Raw genomic sequence first — 21,910 nt, forward strand, 5'->3', positions numbered from 1 at the left:
ACCTTGGAACCCCTAGGAGTCCCCATAGGGTACGTCATGTCAACAGACTTAAACCACATGTTGACAGGGCAGACATGGGCTTGCTCATGGCTACTGATGAAGGACAGGAGGAAGAGAGTGACACACTTCCTGACCTGCTTTATCAGAACCCTGATGATGGGTCAGTTGATGGTGTAGCCTTGGCAGGCAGACTCACTGCCCAGCAGCAAACTGACTGCAGGAATCTCCTCAGCCAGTTCAGATATATGTTTTCTCTGACTCCAAGTCAGGTCACCTGGTGCACTCATGAAGTGGACACTGGGGACAGTCTGCCTGTGAAGAATAAGATCTACAGGCAACCTGACCATGCCAGGGACTGTATAAGGACAGAAGTCCAACAGATGTTGGATCTGGATGTGATTGAACCCTAAGTTAGCTCTTGGGCTAGCCCAGTAGTCCTGGCACCTAAACCTCACACCAGTGGTGGAAAAAGAAAGATGAGGATTTGTGTAGACTACAGGGGTCTCAATGCAGTCACTAGGACTAATGCCCATCCCATCCCCAGGGCAGATGAGCTGATAGATACTTTGGCCTCAGCCAAGTTTCTAAGCACATTTGACCTGACAGCTGGCTACTGGCAGATCAGACTAGCCGATGATGCAAATCCAAAGACAGCATTTTCTACCCCTAGTGGGCACTATCAATTTGTGGTAATGCCCTTTGGTTTGAAGAATGCACCTGCCACTTTCCAAAGGTTGGTGAATCAAGTCCTTCCAGGCCTGGAAGACTTTAGTGCATCATATCTAGATTATATTGCTGTCTTTAGCTCCACCTGGGAGGATCACCTGGTCCACCTGAGGAATGTTTTGGCGGCCCTGCAAAGGGCAGGCCTCACTATCAAGGCTACTAAGTGCCAGATAGGGCAGAGTCAGGTTGTATACCTGGGCCACCTTGTAGGTGGAGGCCAGGTTCAACCATTGCAGAGCAAAATCCAGACCATAATGGAATGGTTGCTCTAACTACCCAGACTCAGGTGACAGCCTTCTTAGGCCTGACTGGGTACTATAGGAGATTTGTCAAAGGGTATGGATCAATAGTGAAACCCTTGAATGACTTTACTTCAAAAAAGATGCCCACAAAGGTTCAGTGGACAGCTAGCTGTCAATAGGCATTTGATGACCTGAAGCAGGCCATGTGCACTGCTCCCATTCTACAGAGTCCTGACTACTCCAAGAAGTTCATTGTTCAAACAGATGCATCTGAATTGGGGGTAGGGGCTGTACTGTCACAATTGAATGAAGAAGGTCAGGATCAGCCAGTAGCTTTCATAAGCAGAAGGCTGACCACTAGAGAGAAACGTTGGTCAGCCATTTAGAGGGAGGCCTTTGCTGTGGTTTGGTCTCTGAAGAAGTTGAGGCCATACTTGTTTAGTACTCACTTCATTGTTCAGACAGACATTTAGCCCCTCTTATGGCTAAAACAAATGAAGGGTGAAAACCCCAAACTGCTTAGGTGGTCCATTTCCCTACAGGGGATGGACTTTCCAGTGGAACATAGACCTGGGAGTAACCATGCCAATGCAGATGGACTCTCTAGGTATTTCCACTTAGAACATGAAGACTCAAGTGGTCAAGGTTAGTTTAATGTCCCTGCGTTTGGGGGGTGGGGGGTTGTATAGGAGAGTAGGATCTGCTTCACATGGGTACCCCCACTTTTAGCTGGTGTTTCACTGTTTTTCGACATTAGTCTGGCTGTGGCCCTACTAATCAGGACCACAGCCTAGCTGCTTCCTCTCTAAAATGGTTTCCATGTACATTAGGTATATATCTAATTGGATTCTGGAGTGCCTTATAAGCCCCTAGTATATGGTATACTATGTACCTAGGGCATAGGTACCTCAGAGGCATACCAGGGGCTGCAGCATATATTATGCCACCCCTGGGAAGCACTCCAAAATGGTAATGCAGGTCTGCTACTGCAGCCTGGGTAAGGGTGTGCTTGCCCCCCTTACAGTGGTATAGGATACCTATAGCCACACATATATACAGACACATATACACCTATAAGCCACTCCTATGGCAGGCCTTGACAATCCTGAAGGCAGAGTGCTTGGTTTTATGTGAGAGGATGCCCAAGCATGAGCTTAGCCCCTCTGCAGCTTTCGGAAATACTTCCTTATGGCTGTTCTGTGATACAGCAATACCATATACTCTTAAGTGCATTATAATCTTGCGGTAAATGCTAACTTTGGAATGGCTGCATCCAAACATGTTGTGTTTGATGTCAAACGCTTTGGAATACTACCCCCCGCCAGTTCTGGCGGCGGGGGTAGCATTCCACCTTTCTAGAGGGAGAGACATGTTCACACTGGCTAATCCCGGTAGGACTTTCCTGAGACCTGGCATCACAAAATGGATGCCTCTGCCACAGACACGGGTCTGGCCTCCTGCTGCTGACCGAAACTCTGGCAGGGGAGGCCTGGACAATAGGTTTACAGTCGAAAGGAGGTGTGACCACCTCCCCAGACAGGCAGATATGTATTGGGGCTGGGCAGGAGCACTCTCTGGTGCTTTGAAGTCCTGCACTGGGGGCACGTTTGCTGTCCCTGTGCATTGCCCAGTTCAAACCGGTTGCAGGGGCTACCTGCCCCTGCTCTGGCACAAAACTGGGCAAAGGAAATGGGTGTAACCACCCCTCTTTCCAAGACCACCCATAGGTGGGGCCTTAGAGTTAGTTCATCCCCTAAATGTACTATAAGTATAGGGATCCAGTCCCTAGGACTTTAGATTACCCTGGACGAAACTCTGCAATGTACATCCTGGACCTTCGACATTCTATCCTGACTAGAAGACTGAAGAAATCTCCCTTGGGGTCAAGGAGGGACTCCTCTGCTTGGCAGGCACCAAAGAAGCAACTGACCGGTTTGCATCGCTGAAGCTCCCACCGAACGCCGAAGTCTTTGCATCACCAGAGGTGGATTTCTAGACTTCCCCGAGGCTACCCTGAGTCCACAGCAAAGCTGAGGCCCGTGGCTATCGTGGGTGACGTGGAACCGTGACCCCTGGACACTGTGATCTTTTGCAGCAACAGCATCTTCCTGGGCTTCCTCGAAGTTGTGCTTTGGGCTCCGAGTAGCCCCAGCGTTGAGCACCTCCTGCACCGAAGATTGCTGGCCTCCACTCCACGAATGACCCGTGGGCCAGTTTCAAGTGCGACCGCTCGAGGCTCCTTCGCGATCACTAGCCCGTTGGCTAGCAGGTCCCCATGAAGGCAACTCCTTTTCTACTTGGGCTTTCCTGGTTGCTCCAGACGTGCCCTGACTTACCCTCGCTGGGTGAGTCCCTCAGACCTTGCTGGTCTGCACCGCAGTCCTTTCTCTGAATTCCAGTGACTTGCCGTTGCCAAGGCTTGTTGGGTCCAATCTGGTCGTCGACACCTCCTGGACCTCGTGGCTGAAGAGTCAAGACACCCGTCAACTCACCTGAAGCACCCGACATCTGTGGGCATTGGTCCATCCTGCCCTCGGTCACTGGCAAGTAACCCAGACTCTGTCCCCTCTGCTTTCAGGTGCCTTTGACACATCTCCTATAGTACCCAGTCAGGCCTATGAAGGCTCTCACCTGCATGCAGTCCTCTAACCACCTACACACTTGTCTTTCACACCTTCAATTCCCCTTGCACTCCTCTACTGATCCATTCAGCACCATGTACTAATCCATTCAATGGACCAAAACCCAACCACTTATAAATTCACCCAGGCACTGAGCCAGGCCTTAGCACATGGACTGTTTCAAACGCCTATCCACTATGCATGCAGTCCTCTAACCACCTACACACTTGTCTTTCACACCTTCAATTCCCCAGTCAGTATCCATACACTTCCAGCAATCACCCTGTCACTCCCCTTGCACTCCTCTAGTAACCCATTCAGCACCATGTACTAATCCATTCACTGTGCCAAAACCCAACCACTTCTAAATTCACCCAGTCACTCTCCTTGCAGTACTCTAATCATTCAGACAGTAGCCAAGTACTCATTCTGTGAGGCAGGCCTTAGCACATGGACTGCTTCAAACCCCTATCCACTATGCATGCAGTCCCCTAACTAACCAACACACTTATAGTTCTGCACTTATACATTCACCATACACTACTAATGCATTCTGTCAGTCAATTAAGCTATACACATACATTCAAACAAACTTTCACACATTAACATATAAATATAGTTCTTTCTTTAACCAGAGAAGTTAGTTCTGAGAACTTTTTTTTCTTCTTTTTTTTCTTTTATTTCTTTTTTGTATTTTTATGAACAATTTTGTTATTTTTTTGGTGTTTTTTCAGAAAAAAGAAAAAAGAATGAAAAAAACAGGAAACTTCAGGAATTAACAGCCATTCCCAACAAAAAAGCAAACAAAAGTCAAACAACGATGATTTCGTTGCGCCGCACACACTTCTTCAACAGACTGCTCTCCATAGTATATTAGTTTGTTTTGTTTACGCAGTGCTGCTTCAGTAGAGCAAATTCAGGACGTATGTCCAGTGGTGATGGTGATGTAGAACTGCCAGAGGTACCAGGCACTGCAGGTGGAGGGTTCTGTTGTGCTCTCCTGCACTCCTCCCGATCCAGATTCACTGGATGCAGAGTCTTCAGGTGCTTATACATCGAGGGAGTACCGCAAGAGTATTTTTTCTCAGCACTACTTTGGGACAAGACACGCTCACAGATCTTGCAGGTAACTTTGGTGGCATTCACTTTCTTCTGCCCCTCCGGAAAGGTGAAGAACCACTCATACTGGCCTTTGTGGGCGTGGAGCTTCCGGTAAAAATTCTTCCTCTGAAGAATGTTCCTCCTGGTCCTGTGGCTGTTGTCCTGAAGCCATGATGTTGTTTTTATTCTCAAAAACACCAAAAAAACGTAATGGGAATAGGTTCTTCCAAGCTCAGAGATCACTCTCCAAAGAAGATCAAAGAAGAATGATGGAAATGGGTGGGGTCCTTCAATAGTTAGAATGGGAAATGTTATGAACCAATCAAATCTTTTTTTTTCAGGTCACATGGGGTCCGCGCACCCTGTGCACAGGCAGCACGCACCCAACGCGACTTCGTGAAATTGCATTTAAAAGTAATATAAGTTTATTACAAGTAAAAAAATATTATTTTTATGAATAGCTTAGATAATGTCTTGCCCTAATATGTATATTAAAGACATATATTTATAATTTTAGACATAAAAAAAACTAGCGGGAGTCGCACACCCACCACGTCCAACAAGTATATGACGTCACTCGGAAGCACGCGAGCGTCGCATACAGTAATGCGCATGTGTCACGAATGTGCGGATAATGGAGTCGCGTAACGGTAGCATAGCGATCACGCACATCTCAGAAAATACGCACCCGTTGCACACCCTACGCGGATCCTTCACAACATTTCTAAAATGGCGGATAGGTTCCGCGTAGTGATCGAGAAAGGTACGCTTTTGGTGCGCGACTCCCAAAAAAAAATTTGGAAAAAAAGGCAATAAAGAAAATAATATAAATATATTAAAATAAAAATATAAAACGAAAAAAAAACAATATTTCAGTTTCAATATTTAAATTTTTTTTATTTCCATTTATATTAAAAATATATAATGTAATTTAAAAAATAAAATATGTAAAAATAAACAGTTAAAAAACTGTAGAAAATCAGTATCAAAAGAATACATATAACTATTATTACATTTAAAAATTATCATTTAAAAAACCTTTGAAATTCACTGAAAAAACCATAGGTTTCAGACATGTTATAGTTAGGAATTAGCATTTAAAATACCTTAGAAATTCACTGAAAAAACCATAGGTTTCAGGGCTGTTATAGTTAGCTGGACATTTCACTCATACAAAACCATTGAAATTCCTCCGTTATAGTTAGTTCTGCTAACTATAACTCTCGCTCCTGCAATCTACCACTGATGATGCCACATATTACATCATTCATGACATGGTCAGTGATGTCACTGATGACATCTCAAATGACATCACTGATGGCATCATCCACGTGACAATCAGATACAGCTCATCATACACTAGTATAACCTTTCATCACTCACTGTAAAATACAGAGTACCATATTTGAATCCATTGACACACCAGTACAAGTTTCTAAAAACCCACTCAGTGATTCCTAGATCTACACACACATCTAAGCATCAGCACACCCATAAAGATATTCACTCACACAAACAGCTGTTATAACATGCATTCTTAACCTCATATACCTCCTGAATCAACTATTCACACATCTTTGGGCAGTCACACACCCCCCACCGAACCACACACACATTCACTCTCCCATACAAATACTCAGTTAACTAATCAATAACTAATATAGACTTTCACATATCTAGTAACCAGCTGATGCAGCAGTTTACACAACAACTGACAAAGTGATACAGATATTCACACAGTTTAGTCACTATCCAATATATTTAGTGAGACACTATAAATTAGTCAAGTAAATAGTCAATCACACTGCTACTAAATCCTCCATCCAGATATTTATATATCCACTCTTTCTTCAATGCAGATTGCTATATATATAATACATATTTAAATAACGAACCAAACCACATTCACTGGATGGTGTCATCAGTGATGTCATCAGTGATGTCATTTGAGATGTCATCAGTGATGTCATCAGTGATGTCACTGACCATTTCATGAATGATGTAATATGTGACATCATCAGCAGTGGATTGCGGGCACGTGAGTTATAGTTAGCAGAACTAACTATAACGGAGGAATTTCAATGGTTTTGTACAAGTGAAATGTCCAACTAATTATAACACCCCTGAAACCTATGGTTTTTTCAGTGAATATACATATATATATATATTCACTTAAAAAACCATAGGTTTCACACATGTTATAGTTAGGTGGATATTTCACTCGTAAAAAACCAATGAAATTCCCCCGTTATAGTTAGTTCAGATCACTATAACTCGCGCGCCCGCAATGCACTGCTGATGAAGTCACATATTACATCACTCATGACATGGTCAGTGACATCACTCATGACATCATCCTTGTCGCACGAGTTATAGTTATCTGAACTAACTATAACGGGGGAATTTCATTGGTTTTTTACGAGTGAAATATCCACCTAACTATAACATGTGTGAAACCTATGGTTTTTTAAGTGAATTTGCAAGGTTTTTTAAATGCTAATTCCTAACTATAACGTGTATGAAACCTATGTTTTTTTCAGTGAATTTGTACGGTTTTTTAAATGCTAAGTTATGTATGTATTATTATTTTTTTTATATATTTATTTTACAATAAACTACGTATTAACAATTTCTTTTTGGGGGGGTTTTGCACCGTGCGCGCACGGTGCGCGCACCCCCGCGATTTAAAAAAAAATAAAATTACATTTTTTTCTGCCTTCGGGGTCCTTCAGGGACCCCCTGACAAAGGCTAGGGGGTCAGGAACTCTCTACCCTGCCCCCTTTTCATGTTCGCCACCTTCCTTTTTCACTCTCGCACTGAAAACAAACAAAATGGCGGCCGACACTTCCTGATTTCGACCGATTTGAACGTTGACTAACATGTAAACACCAATCAGAATAACGCTAACACACGTTAGGGGGCTCGCACGGTGCTCGCACGGTGCACGAATGGTGCACGCACGGTACGCGCTTATAGATATTTATATGGTTTTAAATGCTATTTTCTCAGGAACTACTGAACAGATTGACACCAGACCTGCAAAAGGCACTTCCCTGACCTGAGGACTACCTCTCTGCCAAATTTCAAGTAATTCGGTTCAGCCGTTCGGGCTGTACCTTCGACTAAAGGTCCTATGGGAAAATGCATAGGGGAAAACGCGTTTTGGGACCCCCCTTTTTTCTCGGCCCGCACTTGACGAATCACCCCGAGACTTTCAGGGTAGGAGCTGAGCGGAGCGCCCCATTAGTTTTGAAAAATTTCGCGAGGATTCGTCAACCGGCGCCAAAGTTATTCAAAATAGAATTTTCAGATTTCCTATGGAAACACGGTCCTAACTATAACTATCTACTGGCGACCGCCAGTAGATATATATATATATATATATATATATATATAGAATGTTGAGGTTTTCCTATGGAAACAGGGTCCTAACTATAACTATCTACTGGCGACCGCCAGTAGATATATATATATATATATATATATATATATATATATTCACTGAAAAAACCATAGGTTTCAGGGGTGTTATAGTTAGCTGGACTTTTCACTTGTACAAAACCATTGAAATTCCCCCGTTATAGTTAGTTCAGCTAACTATAACTCGCGCGCCCGCAATGCACTGCTGATGACGTCACATATTACATCACTCATGACATGGTCAGTGACATCACTCATGACATCACTGATGACATCTCAAATGACATCACTGATGACATCACTGATGACATCATCCAGTGAATGTGTGTTTTTCTGAAAATTAAATATGTTTTATATATGTATATCTCAAGGTCGATGGAAGAATAAATGGGTATATAAGTGTCTAAATGGATGATTTGTTTTTGAAAAATGGATTGTGTAACTGACTGATTAAGTGTATCATAGTGAATACATGGCTTAGTGAGTAATGTTTAAATATGTAAATATCTGTATCAGTCTCTCACTTTGTGTATAAGTGGCTGCATGGGTTGGTGAGTAGCTACATGGGTGTCTATATAGGTTATTAGTTGGTTTTTTGAGTATCAGTCTGAGTGTCTGCATGGTTCGGTGGGGGGTATTACGTAGTGCATAGGTGCATGAATGAGTGACTCACTGTTTGTATGTGTTGAACACAGCATGTGTGCAGGACTGTATGGGTGGATGAGTGTGTGTATGGGTGTGTTAGTGAGTGAATGACTGTCTCAATAGTGTCTTTATGAGTAACTACATATGTTTTAAACTAGTATATGTGACTATTGGTGTATATATGTGAGTATATGTGAGAGTGAGAGATTGAAAGAGTTCCTGTATGAATAAGTATGTGTTTCTATAAGTGATTGTTTAAAAGACTAAGTATGTGTAAGTTTCCGTAGAAGTAAGTGTGGTGGTGTGTGTATAACTGTATATGCAAGTAAATGTATGTTTGATTCTTTATTAGCATGAGTGACTATGTGTGTGAGTAACTCTATGGATGAGTGGCATTGTGTAACAGGATGTATAGGTGTATGAGTACATATGATGAGTGAGTACATGTATGAGTGACTGTATAGGACTGTTGGTGAATGAGTGGATGTGTATGTGGATCTTAGAATTACTGAAGAGGTTGTTGTAACTGGTATTGGTATGTCCATTGTTTTGAAAATGTTAGTCTCTATTTCTGAATGTGTGTATCAAAGGTTATATTAGGGTGAGAGGAGGTCTGCCACTCTATCACAAGGATGATGTCATCAGTGATTTCATCAGTGATGTCATTTGAGATGTCATCAGTGATGTCATGAGTGATGTCACTGACCATGTCATGAGTGATGTAATATGTGACGTCATCAGCAGTGCATTGCGGGCGCGCGAGTTATAGTTAGCTGAACTAACTATAACGGGGGAATTTCAATGGTTTTGTACAAGTGAAAAGTCCAGCTAACTATAACACCCCTGAAACCTATGGTTTTTTCAGTGAATTTCTGAGGTTTTTTAAATGCTAATTCCTAACTATGACGTGCCTGAAACCTATGGTTTTTTCTGTGAATTTCAAAGGTTTTTTAAATGCTAATTTCTAACTATGCCTACAGAGATAGGACATGTGAAGAAAGAAGAAAAAATGCACAGAAAGAAACAAAAGAAGTGCAGAAAGAAGCAACAGAAGTCCTCAAATACGAAGATAAGTGCAGGAAGAAGGATAACGTGCAGAAAGAACAAAAAGAAGAGCAGAAAGAAGCCTTGTTGCAAAATCATCCTGTACCCTCAACTTTTTCAGACGGATACTGGTGGTAACTGAGTCTGACTAACCAGTCCTAGAGCCAGGGCTATGTTAAAAGACACTTAGAATACAGTGAAAACACCTACATACACTAGGGAACATTATGCGTTGGGGTCCCCCTGTGATTAGCATGACCTCCTCTGTAAGCCCCTAGTATATAATAGGGCATGGGGATTAAAACTACCTCTTAAAACAGGCCACCGGGCGTTTTTGTACACGTTAACTCAGGCCCCGTCCCCTCCCTTCACCACTGTGTAAACACGCCCTGTGTCCAATTTTAGTTGGGAGATTAAGTTCATTTGAATCCTGAGGGTCCCTAGGGTCCAACTAGCCCACTAGGTACCTCCAGTAAGTGCCACAGAGCTGCGTTGCAGAGAGGTGTAAAAAGTGGCACGGCCTGGACCACCTCTTTGCAATGCAGCTCAGTGGCGCTTACTGGAAGCACTTGGTGGGCTAGTTAGCCCCCAGGGGCCCTCAGTATTGAAGGGAAATTATATCCCCAATTTAAAACGTGCCATAGTGCGTGTTTGCACACGTCACCTCAGGCCCCGTCCCCTCCCTTCACCACTGTGTAAACGCGCCCTGTGGCTGTTCTAAGTTGAGAGATTAAGTCCCCTTGAATCCTAAGGGTCCCTAGGGTCAAACTAGACCACCTGGTACCTCCAGTAAGCGCCACAGAGCTGCGTTGCAGAGAGGTGTAAATAGGGGCTTGGCCTCAGAACACCTGTCTGCAGCGCAGCTCCCTGGCGCATACTGGAGATGCCTATTGGGGGCGCGTTTGCAGAGTGCTGCACGGAGGGGGTATGGCCTCCGGCACAACGCCAGTCTTTTATTTATTTTAATTTTTTAAGAAGGGGGCTGTGTGGTTCCCCTTCTTATTCTAATTTATAGGCCCTGATGACCCCATCCCCCAGGGCCTGTCTCCTAATTATATTCTTTTGACCCCAATCCCCAGGGCCGGCCACTGTTTTTTATTATTTTTAAAAAATATATATTTATAGACACACCTAGGACATGCTGGACAAACCGTACGTACCTATCACCATGACGATTTGCGTGATATTCATTAAAAGGCGACTATGCATGCAATGAATCCCCGTGGAATGTATTTACACCACTAGTAAAGCTCTGACATGTCTGATGCCCTACCGTGCCTAATGCCGGTAGACACCCTTGTCGTTTATTTATACAAACATGGGTAGCTATTGACGGGCACATTTAATACACATGCACACCAAGCCATTCAAAGAGGATTCGACAAAAATTCGACCAAAACTATGTAAGAAACCCCCCTCACGGTTAATAAAACACACATCCACTGCCGGATGTGTAATACTTTTTATTTTACTCTCTGGAAAGGGGATGAACATCACTTGAGAGTCACAGCGCACTCCTGACAGAGCCCAATGCTGTGTTACACCCACCATTGCCTGCCGAGTGCCACACACCTCTGTGTTGTATTCCACTAGCTAGTGCATATGCTATGACACTCTCTAGCCCATGTGCACTGTACCACCACCCCGTGAATATGTCATGCCACACTTGTCTTCGCACGGGTTATATTGCCCCATCTAACGTGCCTTCCTCGATGCCTATGTTATAACGCACAGTGCTATGTCATACATATTATAATCTGGGATCCATATCTTTGTCACAGTGCATATGCAACGTTACACTCCCCAGCACATATTTTATATTACAACTTTAGAGACTAGTTAGGTTACACAACACTGCCCTGTGCATATTACGCTCCAAGGCGCATATCGCATAGCACGCGCTAGTGCCTGTGCTATCTCGCGCTCTCCAATGAATCTGTCATTGCGCACAATGTATTGCATATTATATTTCACGCCCGGTTCATCTTATATCACACTTTTTGGTGCATAGTTTATACCATACACTATATCTAGTTTTCATTTTCAATCGTGCTCTCAGGACTATGTTCTATATAACACTGTGTTCACCTACCCTTTTCACGGGCATTACATTTTGCGATAGGGGGTGGAGGGTCAGGGGGTGTTTCTGCCAAGTGAGCCCGGAGTCACAGTCACAAACGTCCTCTTCTTCCTGAATAAAAGTGAGATTATGCTGCATACTTGTTCATATTTTAAGTAGTTCGCACAGACACAATGTTTTATAACCAATAAAGTTCCTAATACCCGCCTTCTCTGAACAGTTAGCTTGCTGCCCCATCCCCCTCCTCCCTATCCTCTGTTGTGTGAATCCATGAACTAGCCTCCTCCCTCCTGCCATGCATGGTCTGATGTGCTGCCACTGCCCTCAATTTAGTATGATGTACCAGTCCACTCCTCCTGCCCTCCATTGCCCAATTCTATGCCCCATCATTGACCTCCTGCTTAAACTCTGTGCTTAGCTTGCTGCCCCTATTCTCCTTCCCCCTGCCCTCCGATGTCTTTGTGCATGCCCCTGCTCCATCCTTTTTGCCCACCATGTTCCATGGACCTGCCACTCCTATCTACTCTGAGTGTTCTGTTGAGCTGCCACTCCCCTCCCACCTGCCTAGCATTGTCAGATGACTGTAACCTGTCCCTGCCACCTCCACCCTGCCTGTCCACATGCCATGCCCCTATCCTCTTCCTCCTGTCCTACATGGTCCATTGCACTGCCACACCCTTCTGCCCTCCCTGGTCTGTTGTGCTGCAACTGCTCCTCCTGCCTGCCCCGTGTGGTCTGTTGTGAGGTCCCTTCCCCTGAACTTTCTTGTCTGTGCACAGGTCCTGACCCTCCCTTCTATCCTCCATCGTCCTTTGTGCATGCCCCTGCACCCTCCTTCTTGCCCATCATAGCCATTGTGCTGCCACTAACCCTCCCACTTGCCATGCATGGTCTTCTGTGCTGCCATGGCCCCTCCCACCTTCCCTGGGTGGTCAGTTAGCTGCCCCTGACCCCCTCCCACCTTCCCTCCATGGTCTGTGTGAATGCCATCACAGTCTCACTGTTGCTCTTCATGGTGTGTCTTGCTTCTAGTGCCCATCCTGCCTGACCTCCATGGCTATCTTGCTGCTCCTGCCCTGCCCCCTTGCCCCCAGCCCTCTGTTTACATGTGCAGACCCTACTCCCTCCCTCCTGGCTTGTCTGTTCCATTGTAATGCCCCTGATCCGTCCCTCCTGCCCTTTATGTTCTGTTATGCTGCAGCTTTCTCTCCTGTCTGTCCATTATGGTCAGCTAGCTACCATTGCCTCTTGCCCCTCTGTTCTCTGTTGTCCATGTGCATGGTCCTGTCCCCTCCCTCTTGCTTTCTATGGATTGTTGTGCTGCACTCCCGTCCTGCATGCCCTGTGTGGTGTATTGTGCTGCTGCAAACCCTGATGCCTGCCCTGCAGGATCAGTTTGGTGCACCTCTCCATGTCCCTCCTGTCCTCTGTTATCCAAGTCCATGTCCCTATCCCATTTCCTTCCATGATCCAATGTACCATACTTGCAAACATTTTGAACTTGGTAAGAGGGAGATTTTGAAAAAAATCTGGGGTATTGATTTTCCCCTTTGAGTTACATTGAAAAAGAGGATATTGTAGACAGGAGACAGTCAAATAAAGCCCATTTGAGCTTAAAAACATTGGACGTTTCCTGGCTGAATCGGGTCTGTTGGCATGTATGGTTGTACTACCATTGCCTCTTCCTTCTGCCCACAATGGTCTATTACATTGCCACAGCCTTGAAGGAGGGTAGATTTTGTATCACAGGGGGCCCCTGGCCCGTTCTGTCCACACCTGAAGTATGAGACCCTTGTCCTTGCCCTGCCAGCCGCATTTGTAGGCCGTATTAAATTGACCAGCGGGTCCTGTGTTGCTATATAATTATCCTGAGACATCCTTACCACTCAGCCAGCATAAAACCCCTGTGTAGGCCCTTCTGTTCAATATGTAGGCCTCTTTGTTAAATTGACCATAGCTCTGCAATTTTAGTGTATAGCAGTCTGAAGGCAGGTCAGCGAGGCCTTCTGCTCCAAACTAGTAGCCCCCACCCTACCCGAGTGCTCCGTGCTCGGTATCAAAGTTCAACATCCCCCTGAAGCTGTCGATATACAGTAGGCTGCATCCTGGACTGGTACTTGCTTCCTGGGCAGGTTTCCCGCTTTTAAGGAAGTGGCAACCGCAGAGCGTCAAGTTAGGAGAACTGAGGAGATTTTATACATGAATATATTGAATTCCCGTACAATACCCATTATTTTCTGCTTGCTCTATGGAACGTACGATAAGCGATTGGCCTGAGAGACTGACCTTTTCACCCAGTCCATTGTCAGCATTAAGTGGGTAAATGACGAAATGTCTGGTAAAATCTGCAGACGAAGCTTTTGGGTAGCATACGTAGGTAGATGTAGCGTGCAAAGGAGCCCACAAAATGATATAAAAAGGGAGCACCCACAGATATCGAGGGACTACCTCGCCGTCTGTATGTAGGTTAACAGGCTGTGCAGGTTTTCCCCAAGAGCTGGGAGCTCTTGTCTTCCTCTGCTTAAAATGTCTTGCTCTGCTTTGCTTGAAGTATCTTATTCTATTTTACCTATATGAAATGTCATGTTATGTTTAACCATTGTTCTCTTTACTTTTGCATTTAAAAGATTTTGTATTGTAATTGCAGGAATGCTTGCTCTAAGAGTAAACGTGAGTGTTCCTAGGTAACATTTTCCTTGGTGTAACTTGTTTCTCATGATGCATTTATAGATGTGTTTTCTCTCTCTCTCTGTCAGTACATTAATTGAGATACAGAGAATATCATGACAGCTGTATGATTATCTGGATTCTGTATTTTGTACTTTATGTCTCTATTCTGCGGTTTCTTTGAAGTTGCATCTTCTCATTAAACTGCCATTGTATTCTGCCTCCAATTCCATGTCTCATATGTCTGTTTTCTTCATTTTTGGAGCAAGCGTTCCTAGGCACCCCGGCTCAAATTAAGGTGCCCCTTTTGTCCCTGACTCACTCTCCTGCTCAGCTCTGTGGTGGCTCCCGGGGCTCTGGGGACCGCCCCTAGCTTCCTTGACCCGTAATAGATCTTCCCTCCAACAGCCTCTCTTGCAAGTCCTGTATTGTTGGTTTGTTGCCCCTGCCCCCCTTTCCACTGCCCTCCATAGTCTGTTGTGCTTCCACGGCCCTTCCTGCCTGCTCAGTGTGGTTAAATTGTTGCCTTTGCACCCTCCTACCTGCCTTCAATTTTCAGAGTCCGTGCCCCTGGCCTCTGCCTCTCAACAGTATCCTAATGAACAACTGGATTGCTAACATACTATATTTATTACAAAAGTGTGGAACGCCTGACATCATCTTGATGTAATCAAAACTGTAATACCTAGAGCATTTCCTTTAGAAATTACATATATGAGAAGGTCTTATTGGCATCAAAATTATGGTTAGTGCTCTAAAAGACTAAAATAAGGACATATTTTCTGAGTTTTCAAATAGCGACAAAGCACTTTTAAATTATTTGTTATCTTTATGTTTTTTTATCCAGTTGACCACTTGATTAAATGTTGCACTTAGGGGAGAGGATGTGGTGTTACTTCCAGAACTGCAGACTTTGCAACTGGGGAACCAGGTTGATGTTTCTGCTTCAGCTCGACATTCTGTGATTCTGGTCAAATCACTTAGTTTCCCCATGTCTACAACCAAAATGAATTTGTTCTTGTGTGATTTAACCAATGCTCATGTAAAGCACTCCAATACCTGACAAGTCTGCACTATATAACACTGCAAAAACACAAAATAATAAGTGTTTTGCACACTTCTGTCATTGGGCTATATTTGGGCTACATCTGGGTGATTTTGGGCTACATTTGGGCTCTTTTGTCTCCGGCGGCCATCTTGGGAGATTTATTTGTTATGAAGTTTCCTAATTTCCTCATGTACTGCAGTCTCCTCAGTAGGAAATGCTTTCAGTTTTTTACTTTGATTCCATCATGAAGGTATTCAGATATGTCACACATTTGCCATACATTCTGAATGTTAGCACTCTAGTTGCTCATTAGATCACTGTAGTAAAACTACTGTTCACCATGGAAGACTGCTCCTGGTATTAAATGTGCATGTTTCAGTCTGCATGTCAGAATTTTTTAATGAAATAGAAGAGGATTTGAGAAGTCACTCAAAATGTGCCCTCATTTTCTTTCTTCAGCATTAATCATAATTTCTATGGCAAAATGAACCCCCTCATTGTGTTCCTTTTTAAATTAAATGTTTTAAGTGTTACCAGTTTATTCCAATCAAGATGGCTTCAGGTGTGCCATACTTTTGTCATAATGAAGACAATAAGCGCTCTAGTTGTTTTTAAGAACATTCTGGGACATTCTGTCATTGGGCTATACTTGGGCTACATCTGGGTGATATTTGGGCTACATTTGGGCTCTTTTGTCTCTGGTGGCCATCTTGGGAGACTTCTTTGTTATGAAGTTTCCTAATTTCCTCATTTACTGCAGTCTCCTCAGTAGGAAATACTTTCAGTTTTTTACTTTGATTCCATCAAGAAGGCATTCAGATGTGTCACACATTTGCCATAAATTCAGAATGTTAGCACTCTTTTTGCTCATTAGATCACTGTAGTAAAGCTACTGCTCACCAGGGAAAACTGCTGCTGGTATTGAAAATGCATGTTTCAGTCTGCATGTCAGAATTTTTTAATGAAATAGAAGAGGATTTGAGAAGTCACTCAAAATGTGCCCTAATTTTTCTTTCTGCAGCACTAATCATACTTTTTATGGAAAAATGAACCCCCTCATTTTGTTCCTTTTTAAATTAAATGTTTTAAGAGTTACCACTTTAATCCAAGCAAGATGGCTTCAGGTGTGCCATACGTTTATCATAAGTAGGGCTGTTAGCGCTCTAGTAGTTCTTTGGAACACTCTGGGAAGCTGCAGTAGAACACAAAGGAATCAACTGACAGTCTCTGCCCTTGTTGGATGTACATGTTTTACTGAGAATGTCAGACTTCATTCTCACATGACTGAGAAAGATAATGTGAATTTACAGAAAATAAGCTCTCAGTTTAGCTTATAGATCACCTTCCAAACCTCTGTGGGAAAAGCATGAGAAAATATTTTTCTCTCAATCATGATATCCCAGCAGAAGGCTTTTTCACATGGTGAAATCACCTTAGAACATACCACAATTCCTAAAATGAGTATGGTACCATCAACAAATGATTTATAATGTAACTAAAGTCTTAAAACCTTCTATTAACTGCAATGCTTTTTAATGAGGTGCTATCATGTATATTGGTCCCAAGATGGCTGCCAACACTTCTTGGATGAAGTGCTGACAGCCAATCAGATCTCAGGACGAGATGTGTGGTTAGGCTCCGCCCACATATATATATGCTTTTAAATGCTATTTTCTCAGGAAATACTGAACAGATTTACACCAGACCTGCAAAAGGCACTTCCTTGACCTTATGGCTACCTCTCTGCCAAATTTCAAGGAATTCTGTTCAGCCGTTCGGGCTGTAGCTGTGTCTAAAGGTCCTATGGAAAAATGCATGGGAAAAACGCTTTTTGGGACCCCCCTTTTATCTCAGCCCCCGCTTGACGAATCACCCCGAGACTTTCAGGGTAGGAGCGGAGCGCAGCGCCCCACCTATTTTGAAAATTTTGCGAGGATTCGTCGACCGGCGCCAAAGTTATTCAAAATAGAATGTTGCGGTTTTCCTATGGAAACAGGGTCCTAACTATAACTACCTACTGGCGACCGCCAGTAGGTAATATATATATATATATATATATATATATATATATTATCTACTGGCGGTCGCCAGTAGATAGTTATAGTTAGGACCCTGTTTCCATAGGAAAACCTCAACATTCTATTTGGAATAACTTTGGCGCCGGTCGACGAATCCTCGCAAAATTTTCAAAATAGGTGGGGCGCTACGCTCCGCTCCTACCCTGAAAGTCTCGGGGGGATTCGTCAAGCGGGGGCTGAGAAAAAAGGGGGGTCCCAAAACGCGTTTTTCCCATGCATTTTTCCATAGGACCTTTAGACACAGCTACAGCCCGAACGGCTGAACAGAGTTACTTGAAATTGGTGTAAATCTGTTCAGTAGTTCCTGAGACAATAGCATTTAAATCAATATATATATCTGTGGCAGCTTACGGTGCGCTTACCGTGCGCTTACGGTAAGCTTACCGTACGCGTACGGTGCCGTGCGCGAGCGCGATTCTGATTGGCTGTTAGATCTTAGTAAACATTCGAATCGGTCGAAACCAGGAAGCGGCGGCCACCATTTTCTCTCTCGCACTCTGAGGGGGGGGAGGAAAAACAAAGGCTAAAAACATATAAAGGGGCTGTTTAGACAGCTCCTAACCACCTAGCCTTTATGAACATGTCCCCAAAGAACCCCCAAGCCCAAAAAGTCAATTTTAAATTTTTTTGAAAAATTCGCCGATTACGCTTACCGTACGCGTACGGTAAAAATTAATAATAATAAAAAAAAAATCCACACCCTCCCCACCCCGTGTGCAAATGGTGCCCGAAGTGCACCATTTGTGCATGGCATATGTAACATATGAAAATTAAAAGGTTACCTTTCACAACGAAGCGCATAATGTGTCCTCTATGTGCGCACGGTGCGCGAAGCGCATCGTGCGTACATGGCCCATCCAGCGTAACGTGGGCACGCGGTGCACATAGCGCACCGCGTGCCCACCGTGCGTGCACGGCACTAACTGCGTAAAGTGGGCGCGCGGTGCGCGAAGCGCACCGCGTGCTCACTGTGCGCGCACGGTGCGCGAAGCGCACCGTGCGCGCACGGAACAAACTGCGTTAAGTGGGCGCGCACCCCACGAATGGCGTAAAGTAACTTAGCATTGAAAAAACCGTACAAATTCACTGAAAAAACCATAGGTTTCACACACGTTATAGTTAGGAATTAGCATTTAAAAAACCTTGCAAATTCACTGAAAAAAACATAGGTTTCACACATGTTATAGTTAGCTGGAAATTTTACTGATAAAAAAACAATGAAATTCCCCCGTTATAGTTAGTGCAGGTAACTATAACTCACGCGACCGCAATCCTCTGCTGATGACATATGTGTCTTTATGAAAAAAAAATAATTGTAATATATGTATAGCTAAAATTTAATGGAAGAAGACATGGGCAAATAAGTGTCTAAATACAGTATTAGCATCAGCAGAGGATTGCGGTCGCGTGAGTTATAGTTATCTGCACTAAATATAACGGGGGAAATTCATTGGTTTTTTATCAGTAAAATTTCCAGCTAACTATAACATGTGTGAAACCTATGGTTTTTTCAGTGAATATATATATATATATTACCTACTGGCGGTCGCCAGTAGGTAGTTATAGTTAGGACCACGTTTCCATAGGAAAACCTCAACATTCTATTTTGAATAACTTTGGCGCCGGTCGACGAATCCTCGCGAATTTCTCAAAATAGGTGGGGCGCTACGCTCCGCTCCTACCCTGAAAGTCTCGGGGGGGTTCGTCAAGCGGGGGCTGAGATAAAAGGGGGGTCCCAAAACGCGTTTTTCCCATGCATTTTTCCATAGGACCTTTAGAACGAGCTACAGCCCGAACTGCTGAACAGAATTACTAGAAATTTGGCAGAGAGGTAGTCCTCAGGTCAAGGAAGTGCCTTTTGTAGGTTTGGTGTAGATCTGTTCAGTAGATCCTGAGAAAATAGCCTTTAAATCAATATATATATCTGTGGAAGCTTACGGTGCGCTTACCGTGCGCTTACGGTAAGCGTACGGTGGCGTGCGCGAGCGCGATTCTGATTGGCTGTTAGATCTTAGTAAACATTCGAATCGGTCGAAACCAGGAAGCGGCGGCCGCCATTTTCTCTCTCGAACTGTCAGGGGGGTGAATAAAAAAGGTGGATAATGTGAAAAGGGGGCAGGCTCGACAGTTCCTGACCCCCTAGCCTTGGTCAGGGGGTCCCAGAAGGACCCTCAAGGGCAAAAATAAAAAAAAATTATTTTTCGAAAAATCGCCGTATGCGCGTAGCGTACGCGCACGGCGACCTGCGGAATTACGCGTACCGTGCGCGCACGGAAAAATTTTTTTTGCGAAAAGGGAAGCTTAAAAAAAAATAAAACAAATTGTGAGGTAAGGTTGGCTCTTATAAGAGCCGTTGGGTTCATACAGGGATGGAGGAAAGAAAGAATGGGAGTATTATGAGCGTCTACAAACATGCTGGTCTATCTTATTGTTAATAAGGGGAAGACTGACCTCCCCAAAAGCAATAAGACCACCACATTTTGTACACCTCATTTCAACACTCGCAAATCGAGGGTTGATGTCCAAAGGAAAAGAAGAAGGTGATGCTCCAACAACAGAGGAAGGGCTCAGCTGAGCTGCCGATGATGTACTCGGCTGAGCATCTGAGGCTGGGCTCTGGTGACTTACTGAAGAGTTTTCTCCAGTATGTCGAGCAAAGGTCCTTGGGTGTCTGTCCTGAAGGTGTCTCATCATAGAGTGATTTCCAAAGGAATATTTCCTACTTGGATTTCCTCTTGATAAAACACGATCACAAAGTATGCAAGTGACCTTTGGAGCATTGACCTTTTTCTCCCCCTCTGGAAAAGTGAAATACTCCCATACAAAAGAAGTCTTTTGTTTCCTCCTTCTCTGGATCATGGTGGTGCTGCTGGCCTCACTCTCAGAAGAGCTCTGCTGTTCTGCCATTGTATCCCAATGTCAATCCAGCTCCTGCTCCTAGAGAATCACAAGCAGAAATGAGGGGAATTTGTGTGGTGTGGGAAGAATCTGGAACTGAAAGTAGTATCAACCAATGAAAAGTGTTCTTTCAAGCAGTAAAGAGGGGAATGGGTGTGGTGTGGGAAGTTTCTGGAAGTGAAAGTAATTTCAACCAATAAAAAGTGTTCTTTGTAAGTCACATGGCCTACCGTGCGCGCACGTGACGCTTACGGTGCGCTTACGCAGCGCTTACGTCACTTTCGCGCATGCGCATTACACGCCCCTGCGTAACCGCGACGTTGCTTCCGGGTGTACGCGTACGGCACGCACGTATCACGTATCGCGCATGCGCATTACACGCCCCTGCGTAACCGCGACGTTGCTTCCGGGTATACGCGTACGGCACGCACGTATCACGTAGGCGCGCTGCACTAATTACGTCCAGAGCGCGTAGCGTCAGCTTACCGTACGCGTATTTTACAAGCGCGTAGCGTCAGCTTACCGTACGCGCACGGAAAAAAATGCATTAAAAAAAACCTTTCGATAATGCAGGATATAGTACATAAATTATTAAAAAAAGGCTTACAAAAAATGAAATAAAAAAAAATTGCATTAAATTATAATACAAATATAAAATCGAAATAAAAAACCACTATCCACATTGACCCCACCCCCTGTGCTTTTGGTGGCGTTAAGTGGGCGCGCACGAATGGCGTAAAGTAACTTAGCATTTAAAAAAACGAAAAAAATAAACTGAAAAAACCATAGGTTTCACACACGTTATAGTTAGGAATTAGCATTTAAAAAACCTTGCAAATTCACTGAAAAAACCATGGGTTTCACACACGTTATAGTTAGGAATTAGCATTTAAAAAACCTTTTAGTGCAGGTAACTATAACTCACGCGACCGCAATCCTCTGCTGATGACATATGTGTCTTTATGAAAAAAAAATAATTGTAATATATGTATAGCTAAAATTTAATGGAAGAAGACATGGGCAAATAAGTGTCTAAATACAGTATTAGCATCAGCAGAGGATTGCGGTCGCGTGAGTTATAGTTATCTGCACTAAATATAACGGGGGAAATTCATTGGTTTTTTATCAGTAAAATTTCCAGGTAACTATAACATGTGTGAAACCTATGGTTTTTTCAGTGAATATATATATATATATTACCTACTGGCGGTCGCCAGTAGGTAGTTATAGTTAGGACCACGTTTCCATAGGAAAACCTCAACATTCTATTTTGAATAACTTTGGCGCCGGTCGACGAATCCTCGCGAATTTCTCAAAATAGGTGGGGCGCTACGCTCCG

The sequence above is a fragment of the Triturus cristatus genome, chromosome 4_1 (genome assembly GCF_964204655.1).
Source record: "Triturus cristatus chromosome 4_1, aTriCri1.1, whole genome shotgun sequence".
Classification (NCBI taxonomy): domain Eukaryota; kingdom Metazoa; phylum Chordata; class Amphibia; order Caudata; family Salamandridae; genus Triturus; species Triturus cristatus.